This window comes from Candoia aspera, chromosome 13, assembly GCF_035149785.1.
Source record: "Candoia aspera isolate rCanAsp1 chromosome 13, rCanAsp1.hap2, whole genome shotgun sequence".
NCBI classification, from domain to species: domain Eukaryota; kingdom Metazoa; phylum Chordata; class Lepidosauria; order Squamata; family Boidae; genus Candoia; species Candoia aspera.
Window position 1 is genome coordinate 20,604,991 of NC_086165.1, and position 21,922 is coordinate 20,626,912.

The 21,922-nt window shown below is 44.9% G+C and overlaps 2 protein-coding genes across 3 annotated transcripts in view; both read left to right on the forward strand.

Moving 5' to 3' along the window:
- Positions 1–21,922, forward strand: part of MAP2K1 (mitogen-activated protein kinase kinase 1) — a 356,791-nt gene that overhangs the window by 179,411 nt on the left and 155,458 nt on the right. The window lies entirely within an intron of this gene.
- SMAD6 (SMAD family member 6) overlaps positions 1–21,922 on the forward strand; it is a 49,122-nt gene that overhangs the window by 13,479 nt on the left and 13,721 nt on the right. The window lies entirely within an intron of this gene.

The following is a 21,922-nucleotide window of genomic DNA, read 5'->3' on the forward strand; positions in this document are numbered from 1 at the left end:
AAATGCATATGTGTCTGCACATAACATGTATATCTATAGACGTACATGTCACCTCTGCTGTTTAAACCATGTTTCTGCCCCGTTTAGCTGTTGGTCCAGTAATGGTCTTCCTGTTTTGCAGGACTCCATTTGCTCAGGAACTTTGATAACCTTATTCTCACCCTCCTCTTGTTACTGTTTGTGAAACTGCTAGTCTAGGGGGAAAAAGAAGAATTTACCTTATCAGTTGTAGGTCCTTTTTTGAAAACGTGCTTTGCAGGTTTGAATTTGAGCTTCCTAAGACTGAACACGGCTTCTTAGCTTGCTGCCTAATAACGTGGTTCTTGATGATTTGTATTCAGAGTCCAGCTGAAGTTTAGATACCCATGATGCTGGTAGTGATGGTGGGGTGGCCAGAGCAGAGAAGATGTTGGTGAGAAGGCGGCCCTGGTGGGAAGTCCCGTCAGCTGATGGGTCACTGGCTGCCCTGCAGGGCAGGTTCCGCCCATTGATCACAGCCTGTCTCCCAACAGTTCCAGCTGCTGATGTTGGAACTGAACTTCAGAACGTGAACCTTTTGTCGTCAGGGCCCAAGCATAGGAACAGGGAAAATGCAGCATTCCGATAGAGCGTATTTGAGTAACTGGCAGATAATCATATGTGGGTGAAATTTAATCTCTCAATCCTGGAACTTTTCCTACTTAACTGCAGTTGCTCCTAGAAGCTTATTGGAGCAAACAAACTCCTAAGAATGTGCGACCTGCTCTAAACATGGTGGAAAGTTAGGATCCAGAGATGGAACCGGTCCAGATCCTACCACTTCCACGGCTCTGGTGCGCCAAGTGATCAGGAAGCAGTAAAGCCCAAATGATGCTTGTGTTTCCTTTTCTCAAGATGGATCTTGTGCCAGCTCAGAGAGGAGAGGTTGAGAAAGCTTCCAGAAATTTGATTCCAACGTGTAGGAATGTGAGATACTTTTTGGGCCTCAGTTTCCAGGAAGGAACATGTGCTTTCGTGGTAGAACCCGGCCCATCTTGGCTTCTGACTCAGCTGTGAAGCTCAAGGAGATACGGTTCCTGATACGTTGCTTTTACTATCAGATTTTTGAACTGCTGGCTCTGCAACGTTTTGCGTAACCCAGCACCGGTTCTCTCTCTTTAATTGAGCTGCAGAGGAGTGCCCAGGAGCCCTTTGCTTCCAGGGCAAAAGGGGCTAGGTTCGTGTGGCATCTTACCTTTGCATAACTGTCAGAAGGCAAAAAAGTGGGTTTAAACTTTTCTGCTAGAACAAAATAACGATCACTTTGTAACCAAAATGGTAGTGTAATTGGATATTCCCATCTCCTACTGTGGAATTTCAAGTGGCTCAGCTCTTCATAAGAGTCTAATGTCGGTTATTTATCTTTCCCCAGTGGGCAGGGTTACATATATGGGATAAGAGACTTGCTGCAGTTTAACTCTTAACTCACCATTTGTGCTGCTCTCATCGTAGAGCAGTTTCCAGGATCAGCCTCCCCCAATCTGGGAGACACCAGATGTGCTCTGGCTGCAATCGCCTGAATTTGCAAGCAGAACAGCCAGATGTTGGCAGTGGATTGGTGGAAGCGTTTTCCCGGTTCCTTGGGTGGCTGCCATTCAGGGAAGCCGACATTACCAAAGGTTGTTGAGGTTGATCCCAAGCACGTTCCATGGGATGGGTCTGATAAAGAACTTGGGTCCTTAGCAGAGGCTTCAAGGGGTGGGAGTTTGCAGTCTGGCTGCAACAGGTTACACTCGCCCGCCCACCCCGATTGCCATGGCTGATATGACTGATCTGGCTGGCTAGACAGGTGTCCTCTTCCTGTCTTCACAGGGGTCCTTTTAGAAGTTGGTGGAAGAGAACAACTGCCTCGGGTGTAGAATAGCTGTGTTCCCTGCTAGGAACCAGCTCTTGACCGGAGGGACATACTGCAACTACTGATGTAGCAGTGATCCCTGACAGCTTCCGTTTCATTTTACGAAGCTTCCCCCTCTGGTCCTTTTCCGCCCTGGGGCAGCTCACTGCTCATTGGTTTGACTCCCACCATCTGTCTCCTTTTACTTACCTGTCCACCCCCTGGCTCATAGGTATAGGTATAAATATATAGGTATATTTACCTTCAGATGAGCCATTCCTTTAAGTGCCTGAGCTAGCGGGCTTTCACATGAATAGAGCATCCACATTATTGTTGGTTCAGCCTTTTGCAGAAAGGGGGACGGAATTTGAACTTGGTTGACGTAGGCTGTGCAAAGTGTCCTTTTAAGTGGCTCCAGCAGCCCCGGAGTTGGGCTTGCCGCACCTATCAGCAGCTCCAGACAATACCAGATCACATCGCTTGGGGTAGGTGGAATTAGGCCTGCATAAATCAGAGCGGCATCTCTAAGGGCACTGGGAAGGCCAGAGCTGGCATGTCAGTGGTTATAAATTCTCTGCCAAGGACCAGCTCCGAAAGCCAATGCAGATGTGGAAGAAACACCTTCTTCCTTCCACTAAATCGCTTGCATGATAGAAGGCATAAAACCCTACCATTGGAGGGGTCATTGGACCCACCTTCCTCCTATAATCCAGATTGAACCATCTTCTGGCCAATGGCTGTCCACCCCCTATTTGAACACCTCCAACAAAAGACAGCCTGATTTTTTTTCCTTTCTGTTTGGTTGCACTGTTGATTACTTTCAGGTAGAGTTTTCCTAACATCCAGTCTACGTGTAACTTCCTGTCCCTTCACGCTCCGCAATAAGAGAAAAAAAGGCTTGGTCCTTCAGCTTTTGAAGAGGCTGTTGCGCCCTGCCCCCCCAGTCTTCTCTTCTCCAAGGCAAACTTGCTCAGTTCCTTCAGTCACTCTTCAAGGAACTGGGTAGCTGCTCCCCAGATCATCTTCACTGTCCTTCTCCAAGTCTGTTCCATGTCTTGGAATCCCTTTGAAACTTGGGGGTGCCAAAGAAATTGTTTGAACTTTGGCACGCTGATTTCTGGGAAGTGACAACCAAGGCTGGAATGCAGGATGGTGGATGACCCAGGTGTTGTGGGTTTCTCTTGGTGGGGACTCTCTGCCTACCTTGAACGACCACCACAGCAAATCCCATGAAAATGGGTGAACTTTTCTTTATCAGATGCTCCACCCAGGTATTGGTGTATTTGGGAGAATTTTTTTGCCTACGTTGTTCATATTCCTCTATCAGTGCAAGTGATGTGTCCTCCCCATACACTGAATTCAGATCAGGTCTTAATTAAACCAGCTTTCCTTAGGAAGCAACATGGAGTATGAAGTCCCCTCCTGGAGGTCCTTGAGTCAAGCGCTTTTATACTGAACATTTTTCCTTTGTGTACCTATTTTGCCAGTAGGTAATAATACTGCATTTCTTTCCTGATGAGCATCCCTTCAATTTGGGTGTGTGTGTACCTGTACACATGTGTATATACCTGTGTTTGTATATGTGCACGTACTTCTTGAGAGGATTTCCTTTGTATGGCTTTAACCACTCTTTAAACCTATACTAATGCAAATGGCATGACTGAGGAATTCTGGTTTTGTTTTTTAAAAAAGACCCAAAAGACACATTCTTCCTAGAAGAATCCATTCCTTCCCTTTGTTTTTGTGAAATAAATTAACCGTCTTTGGGACAGGCAGTTGCAACTTCTGACGTCTCCATGGGAGATCCACCACGTACTCCTTCTTACAAATTTTTTAACCAGGGCAGTTAGGGAATTCAGATAAATGGCTACCCACGATTTTTACATGAGTAGCTCTGCTGCTTCTCCTCTTCCACCTCCACAGGTTGAATGCAAACAAATTAAGAAGTTACTGCTAATATGCATAGGTCTTCATGGGATTCCTGAAGACGGGAGGTGACACGAAATTGACACTCTTAAGCAGGAGAACTGCTTTAAAGGTTTTATTTAATCACCAGCTATCCAGTGAAGTGCAAGTCGAGACACAGGGCAGAAGACACTCTGGTGGCTTTGAGGTCTTCTGTCCTTGTCCTTTGTTCATCTTGTCTTCTTCTACAATTTGGTGAGCAGATTGCAGAAGAAACTCCACCCACCTACCCTGTTTTCTTTCATGGGAGGAAAGCTGTCTGACCCATCTTCTTGGTCGGGCCTGATGCATATGGGACCCTGGAAACAGCCTTTCCTCCCAACCACCCCAAATATGCTCCATTGAAGAAAAGAGCTAACGAAAGCTAATTAAGAGAAGGTTGAAGATTCCTTTCTGTGAGCTGCTCTCTGTCCTTCTCAGAATGCTTATGAATTGCTTAGTTTGTACATGGGTACATTTTCAGCGCAGAAGATACACAGTGATTTCCATTTGACCAAACAGCTATGAAGTTCTAAGTGGGAGGCATTGGGAGGTGTTCAGGACCCCCATTCTCTGAGTTGCTTAGAGCCAATCGTTGTCTTTCACTTCAACCTACCTTGCAAGTTTGCTGTTGCAAAAATAAAATGGAGACCAAATCGGTGTCCCCCTTGCATTTTCAGATGAAAGATGGTATTTAAAGAAAGAAAATCTTGTATTTTCTCTCTCCGGTGTCATCTAACTTTCTCAGACAGAAGGAAAATTACATTTGCATTTCTAATGAAAACAGTGTTATTGTTGGATGGGCGTGGGAGTTGGTGCTAAAAATTAACCATTTTTTTTAACCCAAGCTTTTTTGCAATGTTCTTGAAGGGATCTGTACTTTGTGAATCTCCACTGTCCTTACATTAAGTTTACTCACTTTCATATTGGAAGCAGAAACAAAATCAGTAAGCTGTAAATCTTTCATCAGCTGTAGCTGCACAGAAGTCTTCATCGGGCAAGATGCATTTTCAGAGGGAAGAAAGTTTGCACACAGATTGTGTCTTTGAACGCATTTGTGTGGTGCCAAATTGGGAACTGCAGAAGAGTGAGTGATTTATTCACTGGGGTGAAGTGATACTTGAGCTAAATCTTTGAGCCCAAAAGGACCTCTGCGGCCTGTGGGTCTTATTAGAGTAGGATCTGTGAAGCCAAGGGACCTGATTCACAAAAGTAGAGATAAAAAACCAATTACTTTGGAAGGGGCCATAAGGCGATTTTTTGGTGCTATAGAAAGACATGATTAATTCCTTTGAAAACCAAGAACTTGGGACACTTCCTAGTAAAGCCCTCTTTATTCCTTATCTGTTAGGGTCTTGACTTAGCAGGTGGCAACACCTGGCCAGCCTTGTCCAGGCTTGAAAGCTAAGCTCAACCCTGGTAAATAATTGGATGGGAGACCACCAGGAAATCTCTTGGCTAGACTGAGATGAAGACTGTGGCAAGCCCTTTTGTATTACTGCCAAGAAAAAGACATGACCGTGTAATCGCCAAGAATCAAGCTCAGCTTGGGGAGCTTTTACTTTTGTCTCAGGATGTGGCAGGCCCTAACCAACCTCAGCCACCCAGGGTATAATCTGGTTAGTCCTTGAATGGGACACCACCAGGAAATCTGGAGGCTGTAGATGCTAGAAAGGCAACGATCAGCCACTTCTGCATGGTGGACAAGAAAACAAACTTGTCAGTCAGGGGAGTCCTCAGGGTGTGGCCAGAAAAGCCAAGATGAAGGCCACGGTGGTGCAATCCAAGCTCCACCTGATTTCATGCGCATCACATAAAAAACAGGTAGCACTTCAATCCCTCCATTTCAGCCACTGTCTTGACTTTTTTTGACCATGCTGTGCATACACACACACACACACACACACACACAGACACACACTCAGACGGTGTTGATGAAGTCAAGGCATTGAGCTGGGCTGTTCCAACCCAACAGAAGGCTGGAAAGAAATTAAACATGGGAGCCCGTGAGCTTGCCTACCCCTTGGCTTCCCTGGGGAACTGGAAACAGAAGGGCACGGGACCAAGTTTGGTGCGGGGAGACGCTGGCTGAAGAAAGGTTGCATTCTGACTGGGCCGGATCCAGTTGGTGGCCGTGCAGAAGAAACAGTCTGGAGAAATGCCATCCTGGTGAGAAGGGCAGTCAGGTGGCGGTTCTGGATGCTGCTGATCCCTCCATGCCAAGCCTCCCCACTCTTAGTCACGTGCCCCCAAACGGAGCATCCTCAGCCCATCTGGCGTTTCTCAGGGCCAACTCATATTCAGAGGTGCAACACGTAGGCATCTGCCCTGATCGGCCTCATTCACACTCCCGCACGCATGCAAATCCTAGACACGATGCTCTGCAGACTTTCCCTAACTCTTTCTGTTAGAGCCTTCTCCAGGCTGGGAAAGCTGGAAGTGGGGATCGGGGCCACGGTCGGAAAGAAGTGTGCAGGCATTCCCCTATGAAGGGAGATCAAGTTCCTGTCAGAAATTTGCCCAATCTCTGCCATCCATTTTTTTTGGGGGGGAGGTGGGGAATACATGCTGGATGGAAGTCATTTACCCTGTCTGGAAAAAACAGTCATTTGCGTGGGAAAAAGATGGAGGAATTCAGGGTTCTTCTGGGAAGTGGCCGAGGGGACTTCCCCAGTGATGGGGTCTATTTTCCCCATCTTCTGCCTTGCTTGGGTGCTCAGGAGGCATCGCTGAATGCTGGATATGGGTTCCAAACGGAGTGGCCGAGCTTTTTCCACGGAAGTGACTAATTCAAAGTTACTTCCATTCACAGAGGCTGATCAGAGTCCCCTCCCTTGGGCTTCCTGGAAGGGGCCTCTGTTTCCGGGAAATGCCCAATCCCAACTCAGCCCTCTACTTTGGGGGAGGAGGCCTAAGTCTAAAAAGAAGAAACAGGGAATCGGATGTCGGAAGGATCCTGCTGTTTTTAAAAAGCAGGAGATGAGAAAGATGAGAACGTGGAAACCTTCCCAAGTCAGCGGGCCAGAGACGCTCAGGAAAAACAACGTCCCCGATTTCACAAAACTCCTGACCTGAACAGAGGCTGTTTCTGAGGATTCAGCTCTGAGAAATGGCACCCAGGGCTTCTGGTTAAGCTTGGGAAGCCTTTGAACAGCCGAGGGACTTCAGGGTAGATTCCTGGCAGAGCCTTTGAGCTGTTCCGGCTGGAGCCAACCCTGTTTTGCACTCTCCACCCATTCCCCTTTCAGGGTTTTGAAAACCAAAGAAGCCAAAATATTTGGAACGTGAAAGCAAGCATTTTCGAGGCGGAAATGTATTACTCAAATTAATGCCCTGGACGCCAGCACCTCTCTCTTTGGCCTTTGGTGAGACTGAGGTGGTGAGAGCGGGCCAGTTTGGGGGAAAGGAGGAAAGAACATCAAAGATTCATGGGTGGAGGACGTCGGATAAACATATGAACATTTTCACTCCCCCCTCTCCCCTGGTTTCCATAGCCTTCAAACTCTCACTCTCTCATACATGCACACACGCTTACTTCAGTTTTTTAAAAATCCTTGGTTTTCAAGGATAGGCAGTGATGATTTTTAAAACCCTTACATCTAAGGAGAACATAACAAAAGAAGCTGTCTGGCCTAGCCTCTTTCAGATGGGAAACTCCAAACGCTAAGGATGCAAGCTTAGTGGGCAGAAATGTGTTGACGTCTGGGTAGTATCAGCCCAACCTTGTGTCTTCCAGGTGAGTTGGCCCTGGACCCCTAAAATTTCCAACCTGCGGAGCCTGTGAGCTGTGAGACTTGGAGAACTGAAGGCTCCCTCCTTCCTTCCTCTTCCCTTTCCCTTTCTCTTCCTTCTTACCTTCAGCTTCCCCTTCCCCCTTCTTCCCCTTCCCTCCCTCCCTCCCTCCTTCCTGCCTTCCCCTTTAGATTACACTTTTCATCCAGGTGGCCCTACCCAGATTCAGCAATGGTTGGAGACACGGGAGAAGCATCTGCGCTCCCTTGCTTTCTCGAGCTGTGCCTTCCAGCGTGAACCTGCTGAACTCTGCTTTTTTTCATGGCTTCTTCTGATGTTTGTTTTTCTGGAAAGATCTTCATTGCTCAGAGGGTGATGTGACAGCATCTTGAAAGCCTGTCGAAGTAATTCTCCAAATTAACTTATACCCGGTGTAATTAAGGTGGAGTTACTCTGAGTTTCTCTCTCACGCTTCCCCACTTCCGTGGGCACAAAAATCTCTCCTGTGACGGACCTGTTGCCTCCCTCAGCTGCCTGCGTACCCAGGATCTTTAGGCATCCCATCACACTGGAGGACTTTGGGCCACTGACTCGCTTTCTTAGCCCAACCAGTTGCCTTTGTAGGAATGGAAGTGTGGGGGAATGTCTAATACAAATGGCCTGGATTCCTTGGAGAAGTTGGGATAGAAATGTAATAATTAAATAACCAATGGGGGAGCACAAAGGTCTGCTGTTGAATGACCCCAGTGATTTCCCCTGTCCTTGCAGAATGTTGTATTTTTCACCCTGTCTGTGAGATATTCCAAGCAATATGGGATTGCCTGGTTTATGCAGTGGGTGGTGGTGGTTGTCCTTAATTTGTGTGGAGAGGTTAACAATAACCTTAAAATTCCCTTCCTCATTTAATAATCCAGGCTGAAAAGGGAGGGGAGGGTTATGTGTTCAATGGCAGCAATGTAAGATTTTCCATGCGTTTCAAGCTTTTTGCTATTATTTTATTATTTTTTAGATTTTTTAAAAATCCTGCCTTATTTTTATAAATAAAGCAAGGCGGGGAATATACCTATTGCTTCCTATGGAAAACTGAGAGATGCCCATGATTGCCAATGATTTCTTAATGAACTCTCCATTTGTGTGGGGGTGGGGGAGGGGGCCTGCTTTTTACTGTCTTTGCTACTTGCGTGGGAAGGGGATGAAAACAGATCAAAGAAACCAGCAAGATTTATACCCAGAGTCAGCCCAGGGAAGAGTTTCAGTCCAGGGCCGCTGCCTAAGACTGAGAAATTAAGGTGGAAGTGATGCTTGAGTGTATATATCCCACTCTAAGCTAGTAATCTCTACATGTGTTGGACTAGCATTCCCCAGACAACATGACAATGCTGATTGGGGAAGATGGCAACTGAGTTTTTAGTGCTTTTTCCCCCCCTCTCCCGGCACTGTTCTCCTTTATATATGCTGTCTCCAGCATTCTGTGACCTTCAGCCTTCAAATATAATACATCTCTGGTTTACCATTATGTACTAATCCACTCACTGTAAGTTATTCAAGATGATGGCTAAACCATCAGTTAGCACAAGGTATGGATCCAGCCATTTTGTAGGCCCCCAAAACTGTGTTGCTGTGATCTTGGATGCAGACATCGAGACCCAACCCTCAAACTTTAAAAGTGCCAACTTGAGTTCCTTGGCACCCTGGCAAGGGACTTTCAGTTGCTTCTCCTGGATCATGTTTTGCTCTATTTCACTGGAACCATTTTACTGCAGCTCTAGTGTGGTGTTTCTCAACCCCTGCAACTTTAAGATGTGTGAACCAACTCCCAGAATTCCTGGCTGGGGAATTCTGGGAGATGAAGTCCACACATCTTTAAGTTGCTGAGGATGAGAAACCCTGCTCCACTGGATGAGGTTCAGATATAAGAGCAAATGGAAACAATATGTATAATAATGTCAGTTAACAATCCATATATTAATGTCAGTTTCCTAAAATTCCACAAACGTGACTGGCATTTTATTAAAACTTGCAGTCCTTCCTTTGGTTAATTTGACCCATAAGTGCCTCTTCTATAAGTGCCCCCCCAACTTTTTCTCCCCCGTCACCAGCACAAAAAATGTCCCGATATCTCCTCTATAGAGGGCTGAATTTTGGTGAGTCTCCCAGAAGAATGAGACGATGACAGTTGATTACAAATTGGGATCAAGCTCTCAGTTACACACCAGTGCATCATCCACCTGAAATTTAAACATTTGGGAATAGGTGTGCTGCAAGTACAGGTAGTCCTCGCTTAACCATTCGTTTAGTGATGGTTCGGACTTATGACGGTTTGGGAAAAACCAACTTACAACTGGTCCTCACTCTTAAAACCATTACAGCAGGGACCCTGGTCATGTGATCGCAATTTGGGTGCTTGGCAACCAGTTCATATTTATGACCGTCACAGCATCCCATGGTCATGTGATTGCCATTTTTGACCTTCCTGGCTGGCTTCTGGCAAGCAAAATCAGTGGGGAACCATGTGATTCGCTTAATAACCACGTGGTTCTCTTAATGCCCAAAATGATTTGCTTAACGACCAGTGCAAAAAGGTCGTAAAATGGGTTAATGACCGCTTTGCTTAGCAACCAAAGTTCTGGTCCCAATTGTGGTCATTAAGCAAGGACTACCTGTAATATCTGTTGGAGCTCTTCCTTTTACTGAATTTCTCCTTTAGCACGGGCAGAAGCTGGGATCACAGTGCATCGGTGGTTCTGCCACGGGTTGGAGATCAGCTTTTCAAACAGAAAAGAGGGGCGGGTGGGTGATAACTGGGAGAACGTGTGGAAGCCTGCGTGCTTACTAATGCTGGAGGCCCATCCGGGTAGAAAGCTGCTTTCCAGTAAGTTGATACCACTGGAAGATGTTAGGTTCCTTTTCCACTCGGCATGAAGACCAAGAGGAGTGAGTTCTGGGGGTTCGCTTTCTGAACGGAGATGCTCAGGAAATGCATCCTGAACTATGAAGACTGTTTTATGACTCCTTTGGGAAGGGGCGGTCTGCAGTAACTAGCCCCTTTTTAGTTAAAGAGGGTAGGAGAGGGCTCTCTATTCCACTGACTGCCAAATATTTATGGGACTGGCCCAGTGCTGGCAGACTGACCAACCCTGGCAGGCGGTGTCCTTCCGTTTTCTTCCTTTTGGAAGTAATTTGTGTTTGGAAAATAATAAAGTGAACCTTGTTTTACAGTTGGGAAATGCTGCTGGATGAAGCTTACCTTTTTTCTTTTCCCTGTAAAAGCAGTGGGTTTTTTTTTTTTCCTTGTTGACTGCCTTTTGCTGTGTAAGACAGGAGGAATGGAAGCATTTTTTAGGATTTAATTCCTTCCTTAGATGAATGGTGGCGTGTGAAATGTTCTTCTCCATGTCAGTGTATCCATGATTTAGGCGGTGCAAAGATCGTGCCTGGAGTTGGCTGCAGTCAGACTCCTCAAAAATCGGATAATGCATCAAAAATGTTGATCTCCTAGAGGGTTTTTCTAACTTTCAGGCAGCAGAAGCCAGAAGTTTTGCAAGAAGCTAAACTGTAGTGATAAAAGATTGGCTATGTTGGAATGATCTTTCTTTTTTCTCCTTATTCTCCTACAAAATCCCATCATGCTCTTGTGGAACTCTAGGTCTTCTGAATCACTTCGGCCGATCCACTAAGTCACGAAGACATCTTCCTAGCTGTGGGTCAGTTTCTGTATCCCAAGTCTCTGGGTCTTGTCCCCCAACACCTCTTTAGAGACTAACATCCTGGGCCCTCATATTATTCCTGTAATTCCATTTCTGTTTGTTTGCTGAATTTATCCCTTCCTTTCTTGCTCTAATGGAGCACTGAAGACAGTTAAATATATTTTAATGTAGTTTAACAATACTTAACATAATACAGCAATACGTTTAGAGGCATCTAAACCAGGGGTGTACAACTTGACCTTTGATGGCAGGCTGAGGTCACACTGCCCAAGTAGGCAAGATCAGGACAAAGTAGTAATGGAGTCAGGACAGAATCTAAATTTGATTAAACTTAAATTGATCTTGAGTAGTACAAGTGGAACGGTGTAGAGAGAGCAGAACACAACAGCACTTTGGGGAGTGGAGTTCCCAGGATTCCAAGGCAGAATGGCTAACAGAAGGCTGGGGACTCAGCGCAACACATGGGAATGGGCCAAACGTACTTTACCTGGTCTGACTTTGTGCTGGGTCATAGTCGCTGTAGAACGCATCTGCTTGCCGGGGTGGGCATCTTGGACTTCTTTGCATCGGCTGATGGGAACTGAGGTCCAGCTTATTGCCTACCTTTCTGGTATCTTTCTAATCCACAGGTCTTGCATGCGCACCATGCTCCCTGCCCCAGAATGTGAGAGGCTCCCTTTTATAGTGAATGAATTACAGTATGTGGAAGAGCGAAGAAGTCCAAGGTTTGAGCAAGGAAGGGTTGAAAGAGGAGGAGGATTTTTGGAAAGCCCAAATAGTATGACCCACTTCAGGACTGGGGTCTAGTGCAGTGTTTCTCAGCCTCGGAAACTTTTAAGTTGGGTGGACTTCAACTCCCAGAATTCTCCAGCCAGCACGCTCCCCCCTTTTTTCATTTTTATTTTCTCATCTTAATGATTTGTTTGCATCTATAAAGTACAGATGCTATTGGATGTTGCAACACAGACTCACCTGCAAATAGGTACAGTGTATTCAAGGAGTCAGTCTGGGATGGAAATGCTTACATATGTAGGAAAAATTGTGTTTTATATTGAAATTTTACTATATATTTATTGCTTTATATTGTAAACCGCCCAGAGTCCCTCTGCTCAGAGGAGATGAGTGGTGACAAATTTGATAAGTAAATAAATAGCAATTATTTAGAAATTCTACGCTCATAAATCCCAAATCTTATATCCAGATGTGATGGAATGTGAGGGTGACCTTGGAAGACAAGGGAAGAGATGCCACCTAGGGAATGATCAGATAAAAGAGAAAAGATCCTGCAACAGAGTAATGGCCAAAGAAGCTTAGGAAGAGCCCACCCTGATTACTTAGGTGAAAATAGGGACGGCAGGAGATTTGTACTTTCAGACTTGCAAGATTTGGTTAATGTAGCCTTACAGTAAAGCAGAATTAGCTCATCTGGCCGTGTTTCCTGTCTGGTTAACCTGGCAGGGTTGACATCAGGCTGTATTTGCTTATATAGGTAGTCCTCACTTAACAGTAATTGGTCACTAAGTGATGTGGTTATAAAGTGCGTCACATGACCATGCCACTTAGTGACAGCAATTACGGCAGTTAAACAAATCACCATAGGTCATGAAGTGAGGACAGTGCGTGGGCACCTTTTGTGACCTGCCAGCTTCCCCATTGACTTTGCTTGTCGGGAGCCGGCAAAGAAGGTTGCCAGTGGTGATCGCATGATTGCAGGACCCTGTGGCGTCTTAATTGTGAGCAGCGCCCAGATTGTGATCACGTGACCGTGGGGAAGCTTTCAGGACCAGTCGTAAGTACTGCGCGTTCAGCACTGTTGTAAGTTTGAATGGTCACTGAATGAGTGGTTGTTAAACAAGGACCACCTGTATTTACCAAAGAGAATGAAAAAGAAGAAAACAGGTATTTCCTTTTTTTGGCTAGAACTCAGCTCACAGCAGTGTTTAGTAGGGGTGTATGAATATTGGATTCAGAAATGTAAGGGTGATTCAGTCAAGGTGAGTCAAATAGGATGCCTCTGAATCAATTCAATTTTGTTAATTCATATGATTTGGACATCCAAATGAATGTTCAGGTTGAATCAGATTGCAAATTTTAATCAGTTCAACAATTTGAAAAAGATTTTGTCCAGTTCACCCACTTGTCATATCCAGTATATTTCACATTTGTTATTGGAGCTGCATGTGAAGACCTAGGAAATGGAGATCAGAAAGGGCATCTGAAGGTGCAGAGGATCAGAACAGTAGATAGCACTGCGAACACTAGTTTTTGTCTTGAAAGAGCCCTTAGCTTAAATATCCAAGAAACTGCAAAAGATGGAAATTGCTTAAGCTCATTGTTAAAATTACAGGAGCAAGAAAGTTGCTTTTTTTCAAATTGCAAAAATTAGCTGAAGTGCTGTACAGGTAGTCCTCATTTAATGACCATAGTAATGGTTCAGACTTATGACGGTGCTGAAAAAACTGACTTAACAACCAGTGCTCACACTTAACAACTATTGCAACCTCCCTGCAGTCATGTGATCACGATTTGGGTGCTTGGCAACCGGTTCACATTCATTCATTCAAATTTTGCTACCACCCATCTCCCCCCAGAAGAGGGACTTACGACAGTTGCAGCATCCCGTGGTCACATGATTACCATTTTTGACCTTCCCAGCTGGCTTCTGGCAAGCAAAATCAATGGAGAACCACATGATTTGCTTAACGACCATGCGGTTCACTTAATGACCACCACAGAAAAGGTCGTAAATTTGGGTCAGATTTGCTTAACAACTGCTTCACTTAGCAACCAAAACTCCAGTCTCGATTGTGGTCGCTAAGTGAGGACTATCTGTAATCTGAATGGTGGAAGTATCTAATCTATTTGGATGCTAAATCATTCAAAGTGATTCAAAGTAATTTTTCAAGGACTCCATGTGGACTACACCTTCCTGGCCCTGCCAGTTCTCTTCTTGCCACCCAAACCCAAGACTGTATATACGTGGTCACTAAGAGTCGACACTGACCTGATGGCTATCAATATATTCAAAGTTGTTGCTGTTAGTTGCCGCCGAGTCGTTTATGACTCACGGCGACCCTATGTATAACAGAACGAAGTGCTGTTCGGTGTTGTGCCATGTGCCTGACTGTTCCAGTGTTTGCATCCATTGTTGCTGTGATTGTATCAATCCATCGCATTGAAGGCCTTTTCCACTGGCCCTCGACTTTACCAAACACGATGTCCTTTTCAAGTGATTGGGCTTTCCTGACGATGTGCCCAAAGTACGAGAGTCTCAGCCTAGTTGTCTTCGCCTCCAGGGAACGTTCTGGCTGTATTTCTTCTAGAACTGATTAGTTTGTTCTTCAAAGTGACATGCAAGAAATTATTTTAAAGTTGGTGTTTTTTTGCTGGAACTGGGATGGGCTATCCTTCGTGGGGCGGTGGGGCAGAACATTTTATATAATGATTCTGTTTGGGTCCCTAGAGGACATGGGTCGTGCTATCCCTGTAGTGGGGTGGGATAATCCTTTTTTATCCTTTTAAAAACACACTTTTCTAGCTTACATATGAACGCTAAAAACCGTGTCAGCCAAAACGGCCATTCTGCTGCCAGACTTCAGAGGTGCTCTTCTGGGGGCTGCAAGGGGGACTAGGAAGCCCGCCCCTCGCTTCTGCCAGGCCCTGTACCTGGCTGATGGGGGGCTGTTTTTCTCCCTGAGGCGACCCAACTGGTCTGGCCCAGATAAGGCGTTTTAAGCTGTCTGCCCTTCCTCGCTTGTAACGGATCGGGGCACAGACATTTTGTCTAGAATAAGCCTCAGCCAATGGTAACACCACCCAACGATGGCTGTAAGAAACAGGAAGTTCCGTTTCCTTCCAACGAACTGGGGTCACAACATCTTTTAAGCGACGGTATACTCACTGCAGCTGCCACGGTGTGTGTGTGTGTGTCTTTTGCAGAGGGATGCAGCAAATGTCCCACTTGCCTCCATCCACTCAGATTGGTTCCAGCCGTCTGCTTTTGTCAGAGCTACCCACAATATTATTTTCAGCTCTGATCTTCACTGGGCACCAGCCTTTCCCGCAGCCCTCCGCTGGTCCTTGCCCCCCCCCCCCGCTTCTCTTGGGCTGGAAAAAGGCACAATTGAAAACAGCTGGTGGTGAAAATGTCTTTTCTCCTTGAAAGCAGGAGAGAGGAAGGAACCCCCGAGGAACTGGCACTGGCATTGCAGTTTTGTTGCTTACGTCTGGCGGCTTTCGTAAGCCCCGTTAGTCTTCCGTGGTCTTTTGCACCCTTGCCCAGATGTGGGTGATGGGACTTTTAGTCCAGCCTTGATGGGAAGACTGCTCAGTTGCTTTTGAAAAGCACCCCGCATTCCGTGCTCCCCGGCCACTTTAGTAGAATCAACACAGGTTGCTCTGGGGTAAGCGTGAATTCCCAAAGCAGAGTGTTGTGGGCGTGGGGATCTTTTATAGATTTTGGGGCTAGATTTGCATAGGTAAACAGGCATCTTGGCTCCATGGGGGAACAAAATTGAAGCAAGGCCAGGTTTCAACAGAGTTCAGCAATTGAAAATGGATTAGCCACAAGGACTGGTCTCCAGATTGCTTAGTGAACAAATGCAACTGCAGAGAAATCAGTTGCAGTGACTTGGAAGCGTTTTGCTATTTCATGGGCATTGGCTGAGTTTTGCTCGTTCAGAGTGGAACATCAGAAAATGCATAGTGCATGGTTTAGGTGGGCATGTTGTTGGGTGATCTCAGCCAGGGCTCGGAGATGCCCTCCATCCACTGTGTATTGGCTGGCAGGAGCAGATCTGTCCAATGCCGCTGAGTCCCCATATCCCGTCCCTTCTGAAACCGAGAGTGTGGTAGAAGCAGCTGGAAGGAGAAGAGGTTGTTTCTGGTCGTTTGGCATCTCAGGTGGCTGTGTGCCTGTGCCCCAGTGTGCACACACCAAGCACAGGAACTTTGGTCCCTCCATTGACAGCCCACAACAGTTCCTAATTTTTGTGGCCAGAAAACGTGATATTCTTCCAACCCCCTCCCAGTGCAAGAATACAAGCAAAGGAGATTTTGTAAAAGTCAGCATGAAAACAAACCGGTCACCACTGGCTACTGGATGGAGAGTTGGCTTGTGCGAAGATCATTCCATAAACACCTCCATTCTTGGTTCAACTGAGATACTCTGTTCTCCCAGCCCTGCTCTCAGAAGGACAAGATCAGGGGTATCTCTGAAGGCTGCACCCAGATTACTTGCCAGTCCAGAGATGTTTCCAAGAACAAACAAAATGGTCTTTAGCTGTGCCTGCTGGTTCCTGCTACATTCAGTGCTGAAAAGCAATTAGAACAGAAATGGTTAAGATTCTGTATGATAAGAGAAATCTGGGTTACTTTAGGCGTTATCTGGTATCTAGGTGGATACCCCACCAACTGTTCCTTTCCTTTCCTTTCCATGGCGTAGGTCAGATTAACAGCTTTGCTGTTTCTTAAAGCAAATACTTGGTGCTTTTGTGAAAACGAGTAGAAAATTGAGTCAGTTGGGAATTCTGTAGTGCGTATATAGATGGGTGAATGTGTGCTCCAGCAAGGTCTCTCTAGCCAGAGGAGAGTAGCTCGGATAACTCTGGTTGATGGTCTAGATCAGCATTTCCCAACCTCAGCAACTTAAGATCTGTGGACTTCCAACTCGCAGGGGAATTCTGGGATTTGAAGTCCATACGTCTTAAAGTTGCTGAGGTTCAGAAACACTGGTTTAGATTCTCACTAGAGCAGCCATGATGGTTGCAAGCAATTTGTGTGCTAATAGGCTTCTTGCTTCCCATTAAAGACTGGGAATAGAGGTTGAAGAACCGCTGTCAGGGACATAGGCCAGAATTCTTCTGCTTCTGCCATGGCTGACTTGTAAATAATGGTTGTGCTTGGACAGTCCAAGCCAGTCAGCCATATCTTAGCCTCGCATGTTGTGTGAAACCAGGCCATGTCTAGGGAAGCCAGAAAAACTGATCAGCTGAATCAACCATAGTTTATTTAGCCATGGGTAAACTGTTGACGCATGATTCCTTGGATGAAGCTCTAGCAGTTCAATTGATCCCAAATTGGCCAAATCTAAGGAAATATGACTTGTGTCATATGGATCTTCAAGTGCAAGTGACACCTAACCTCAGTGGGATGTACTTCCAAGTTAAGAAATTTTAGAAGCAAACATTTAGTAATTTCTTTGAAAATCAGCCTTTTTCCCCCAGCACAGTGGGTGCTGTTTTTCTTCCTTTGAAAAAGGCAACTCTTGAATCTTGGTGTACCAAACAGATGTGTAAAGCAAAATGGGGTAGATAATGGCGTATGCCAACTTGGTACTAGCCACCAGATTGTGACTTAGGGAACTAGGTCAAAGCACAGTCACAAAGCTGGGTTGATCCAAGTAAACATTGTTAGCACAACCATAATATAATTAAGTCTGAACATATTGAGAGAATTCAGCGGTTTGGGTTGTGTCTGTGTCTGCCTTGCAAGGAAAAAGACAGGATTAAGAGTTACTTTATATAGAACCTAGATTGTAAGGTACTGAGCCAAGATAAGAAAATTATTTAACAATTATTCTGTTGCTATTTTTTGCACCAGTAAGGAAAATATTGTTGGGAAAAGAACCCAAAGTTAGTCCTGATGAGTCCAGAATTATCAGCAGTTGCATTTTGAAGACATAATAACATTTCCTTCAATGTTTGTATAGTAAATGTTTGAAGTACTTCTAAAATTTGTACAATAGACTTAGGCCTTAAAACTTTTATCAGTCTCCTACCCAAAAGGGCTGAACAATTTTGGGAATAACCCAAACAGTTCTTCCCAAATGCTAATTTTAGACCCTATAGACTATATATTCTCTGTAAACCTTTTCTGATTAGGACAAAGAACAAAGCAGAAAGTTAGGACAAAGGGAGCTTAGAACTAAACGCCACATCTTATTCTTAAGGGCTTGTTGGTCATTTGGCAGGAAACGTTTTACTAGGATGTACATCATCTCCCGTGACATGAAGTCTAGTGTCACCTTTCTCCAGCCTTGCTACTCACATCCCTTTGAATTGTATCAGGGACTGAACCTGAACAAATACAAGCCTTCCCTTGTAAGACCAAACATTTTTGCCAATATGAAATAGCCATTTTCAGTAACCATCCGTGATCACACAGGGAACACCTTAAAAACTCACTTTCTCTGTGAAAAACCAACTGATCTGAAGTGGTCTCCAGACCACAAAAGCTAACGTCATCATAAATAGGCTTTTTTGCCTCAGTAGCTTAACAGGCTTATCTCTGGCTCTGGAAAGGTGAGCCTCCCACCAAAAAAGCATGCAAAATTGCAAAAAAAAAATGTTGTGTTTGGTCAACACCTCTGTCTAAATGAAGCATCCCTTACTCTCGCCGTGGAAGTGTGAAGCAGGATGGAGCAACAGGCTGGATATTTTCCCATTACTTTATGCTTTCATTTGGAGAAAAGGAAAAAGATGCTGCCCTGGTCCTAAAATGGGTCCCATCTGGAAAGCCACACTGATGTGGCAGTAACGTGCTTGGTCGTCTCATTCCTCTGAACGTCCCCTGTTCTGGGTCGTGCTCGCCCTGAGCGACTTCTTGATCAGAAGTGGAGCCAAGTGTAAAGATTGAAGGAAGCGGGGAGAAGAATTAAAAGCTGGCAGGTGGGGGAGGAAGAAGCAGTGAGCACCGCAGAAGACCACCTTGGTCCCCGTTAGATGGTGAGGAGCAAGGCGTACTTGAGGGCTCCACAGAGGAAAGAACTGCTCTCCTTCTGGCTTTTCCCTTCATGCTTTCTCTCCTCCCACATTCCTTGCATCTGGGGGTGGGCTCTGTTAGTGTTACTTGTTGGCCCCCTTTCCAGTGCCCCATTTACTGTGAGATTAGGGCCAAATTATTGACGGTAGGGCTTGGACCTCAAACAGTCGAGCTGTCTTCTCACAGGTGTGTTCCCAGCTGTTCGCAACCACATTATTCCTTTTGCTCTGCTGTCGTTTAAACTTAGAAATACTTACTTTCTTAGTTGTGGCTCTGGCTTTATCTTGTTTTGACTTTCTTACATCTAATACACTTCCTTTTTTATTGTTGTTATTTCATTTTGCAGTTTTACTATTCTGCTGTTACTTCGTTGTGTTTTAGGGTATGTTATGTGTTACAGCAATAACTGTACTTACTAGCGGGCCCTGCTATTCTATCCCGGGGTTTCTGTGGAAGGAAACCATTTCAGGCACTCAGACGTCCTTTCCTCTGCCTTCTAGGGTGGATCCCAGAGGCAGCAATATTTTGTAGCCCCCTCAGGATGGGTGCAAATTGTGGGGCCAGTTTTACTGTCTTTTGCAGAGAAGCGTACTTTGAAAAAACGCAAATGTGGGAGACTGAGATTGCCTGGTTCAGCAACTCTTTTAGCGTCAGATAAACCAGCGTTTCTCAACCTTGGCGACTTTAAGACGTGTGGACTTCGACTCCCAGAATTCCCCAGCCAGCCAGATTTTTTATTTATGTATTTTATTTGACAGAGTCATATCATGCCTTTCCTCCAGAAAAGGCATACATAGTACTTTAGCCTTCAATACTTCCTTAAAGCAACAACCTTGTGAGGTAGGCTGGTCTGAGAGACTGACTGGCCCAAAGTCTCCCAGGGAGCTTCTGTAGCTGAGGGGGACTCGAACCCAGGTCTTCTTGCTCCTGGTCTGGCACCTTTACCCCTACACCACACCGCCTCACACACTATGTAAGAGTGAACAGGAATGGAGAATGTAAAAATTAAACATTTGCTGAAGTACAGTAATTAGGTTTTTTTTTAAAAAAAAATCAGACTTATCAATCTAATGCCCCCAATGTAACGTTTTGGACCATCTTCTATTATAGCTGACTATTTAGCATGCTGACCAACACTGGTGGGAGTGCATCAGGGTGCCTACACTTTGTACTGGGGCTTGGCATATGTTCCCAACCTCAGCAGCCACCCATTTTCCACTGCTGGCAGATCCATGTTTCTGCAGTTGCTGAAATAACCAAAGGCAGACCAAGCCTTTTCAAGCGCTTGTGCAATTTGGATTTTTTGGCCTCTCAATTAATGGATAGAACCCTAGCTATAGACTGTGAATAGTGACATCTAGTGACAGAACATGGTATTATCAACGGTGGGGAAAGACAAAAGACAAAACCAGGACAATTCTCTCTGCTCCATGTTTTTATATTATGCAATTTTCAAGCTGGTAACTTAGGAGATCCTTCAGCTGAGTAAGGTGGCTATGTTCAAACATTTATTCCACAAAGGAAATTCTTTTTGTAGCTTCCTCTCACCACCTGGTACATTAACAGTGGAATAAGGAGGACGTCTGAAAGATCACCCAAGCTCCTCCATGCTCCTCCATGCGTTGCACTTTGCATGCTCAGATAGGAACCAAAAGCTCATTTTCTCTCGATGGGATGGGATCAGCCCTTCCATCAATGCCATCATGTTCTGTAACAACATGGATTAACTTTACCAAACTCAGGTGTGACATTCCCTTTGGTTAACTCATAAATAATTTATAAGATGTATATTTATAAGATTTATAAATTTATAAAATTTATAAGATATAAGATGAGAAGACAACTCCAAGCTACTTATAAATATAGAGGTAGCTTAGCAAATTATTAGATCTTCATAGGATCGCTGATTCTGGAAGTGGCCACCCTTGGTTGACCAGAGGTACAGAGCAGAAGGGGAAGGAAGGGAAGGGGGTAACAAGGGGTTGAGTTGGACCTTGAGTCTAAGGCAGCCTTTCTCAACCTTTTGACCTGGAGGAACCCTTGAAATATTTTTCAGGCCTCAGGGAACCCCCTGTACATTCAGGCTCCAATATAGGCCAGAAGTTACAAAATTATTATATTTGTTTCCTGTGTAGGCCTGTACATATGCATTAACAGTGTTCTTAAGCTGAAAATAAAGAATGAAACTTACCTCTTTAATGTGAGGTTGCCTGAAGTTGAAATAATGTTTTAAATAAATTGTGATCTCGCAGGGAACCCCTAGGGACCTCTCACAGAACTCGAGGGCTCCATGGAACCCAGGTTGAGAAACTCTGGTCTAAGGAGACATAAATAAGCTATTCAAAGAGAAGAATCCAGATTTGTGTGAATCCTCTTGGGTGGTGGTAGTTGTTTTCACAGAGATGTATAATATATCTGTTTTTGAACCATTTTATCTACTAATCCAAAAAATGACACAACAACCTTCCTCTTTGGCATAGATTTTACAGCACTGTAGAACTACATTTTTTAAATGTAGATTTAGAAATATTTAAGTATTGTTTGATATTTGATGGATATCTGATAGGTATACACAGTTTCCCCCCTTATTTTCTTTTTGTTGATTTTTCCTTTTTTGTGAAGTTTGTTGGGTTTTTTTCCAGTTTTCTATATATATTTTTTGTAAAACTTGTTAAGATAAATAAAATTTATTTTTTTAAAAAAGAAAAATCCTCTTGGTGTATGAATAGGCCTTTTCTGATGCTTGTGGTTTGGAAGACTTAGCCTGTGACTTACACAGGGGCTGGCAGCCGAGGCCCAGACCTCCATTCTCCTCTTCAGCCCCTTTTATGTGGGTCCTCTGAAGTCTTCTCCAACCCTGATTGCTGGCACCAGGCACTCCAGTTTTCACTCTCAAATGGTAAACACATTAAAATCATACTGTAGT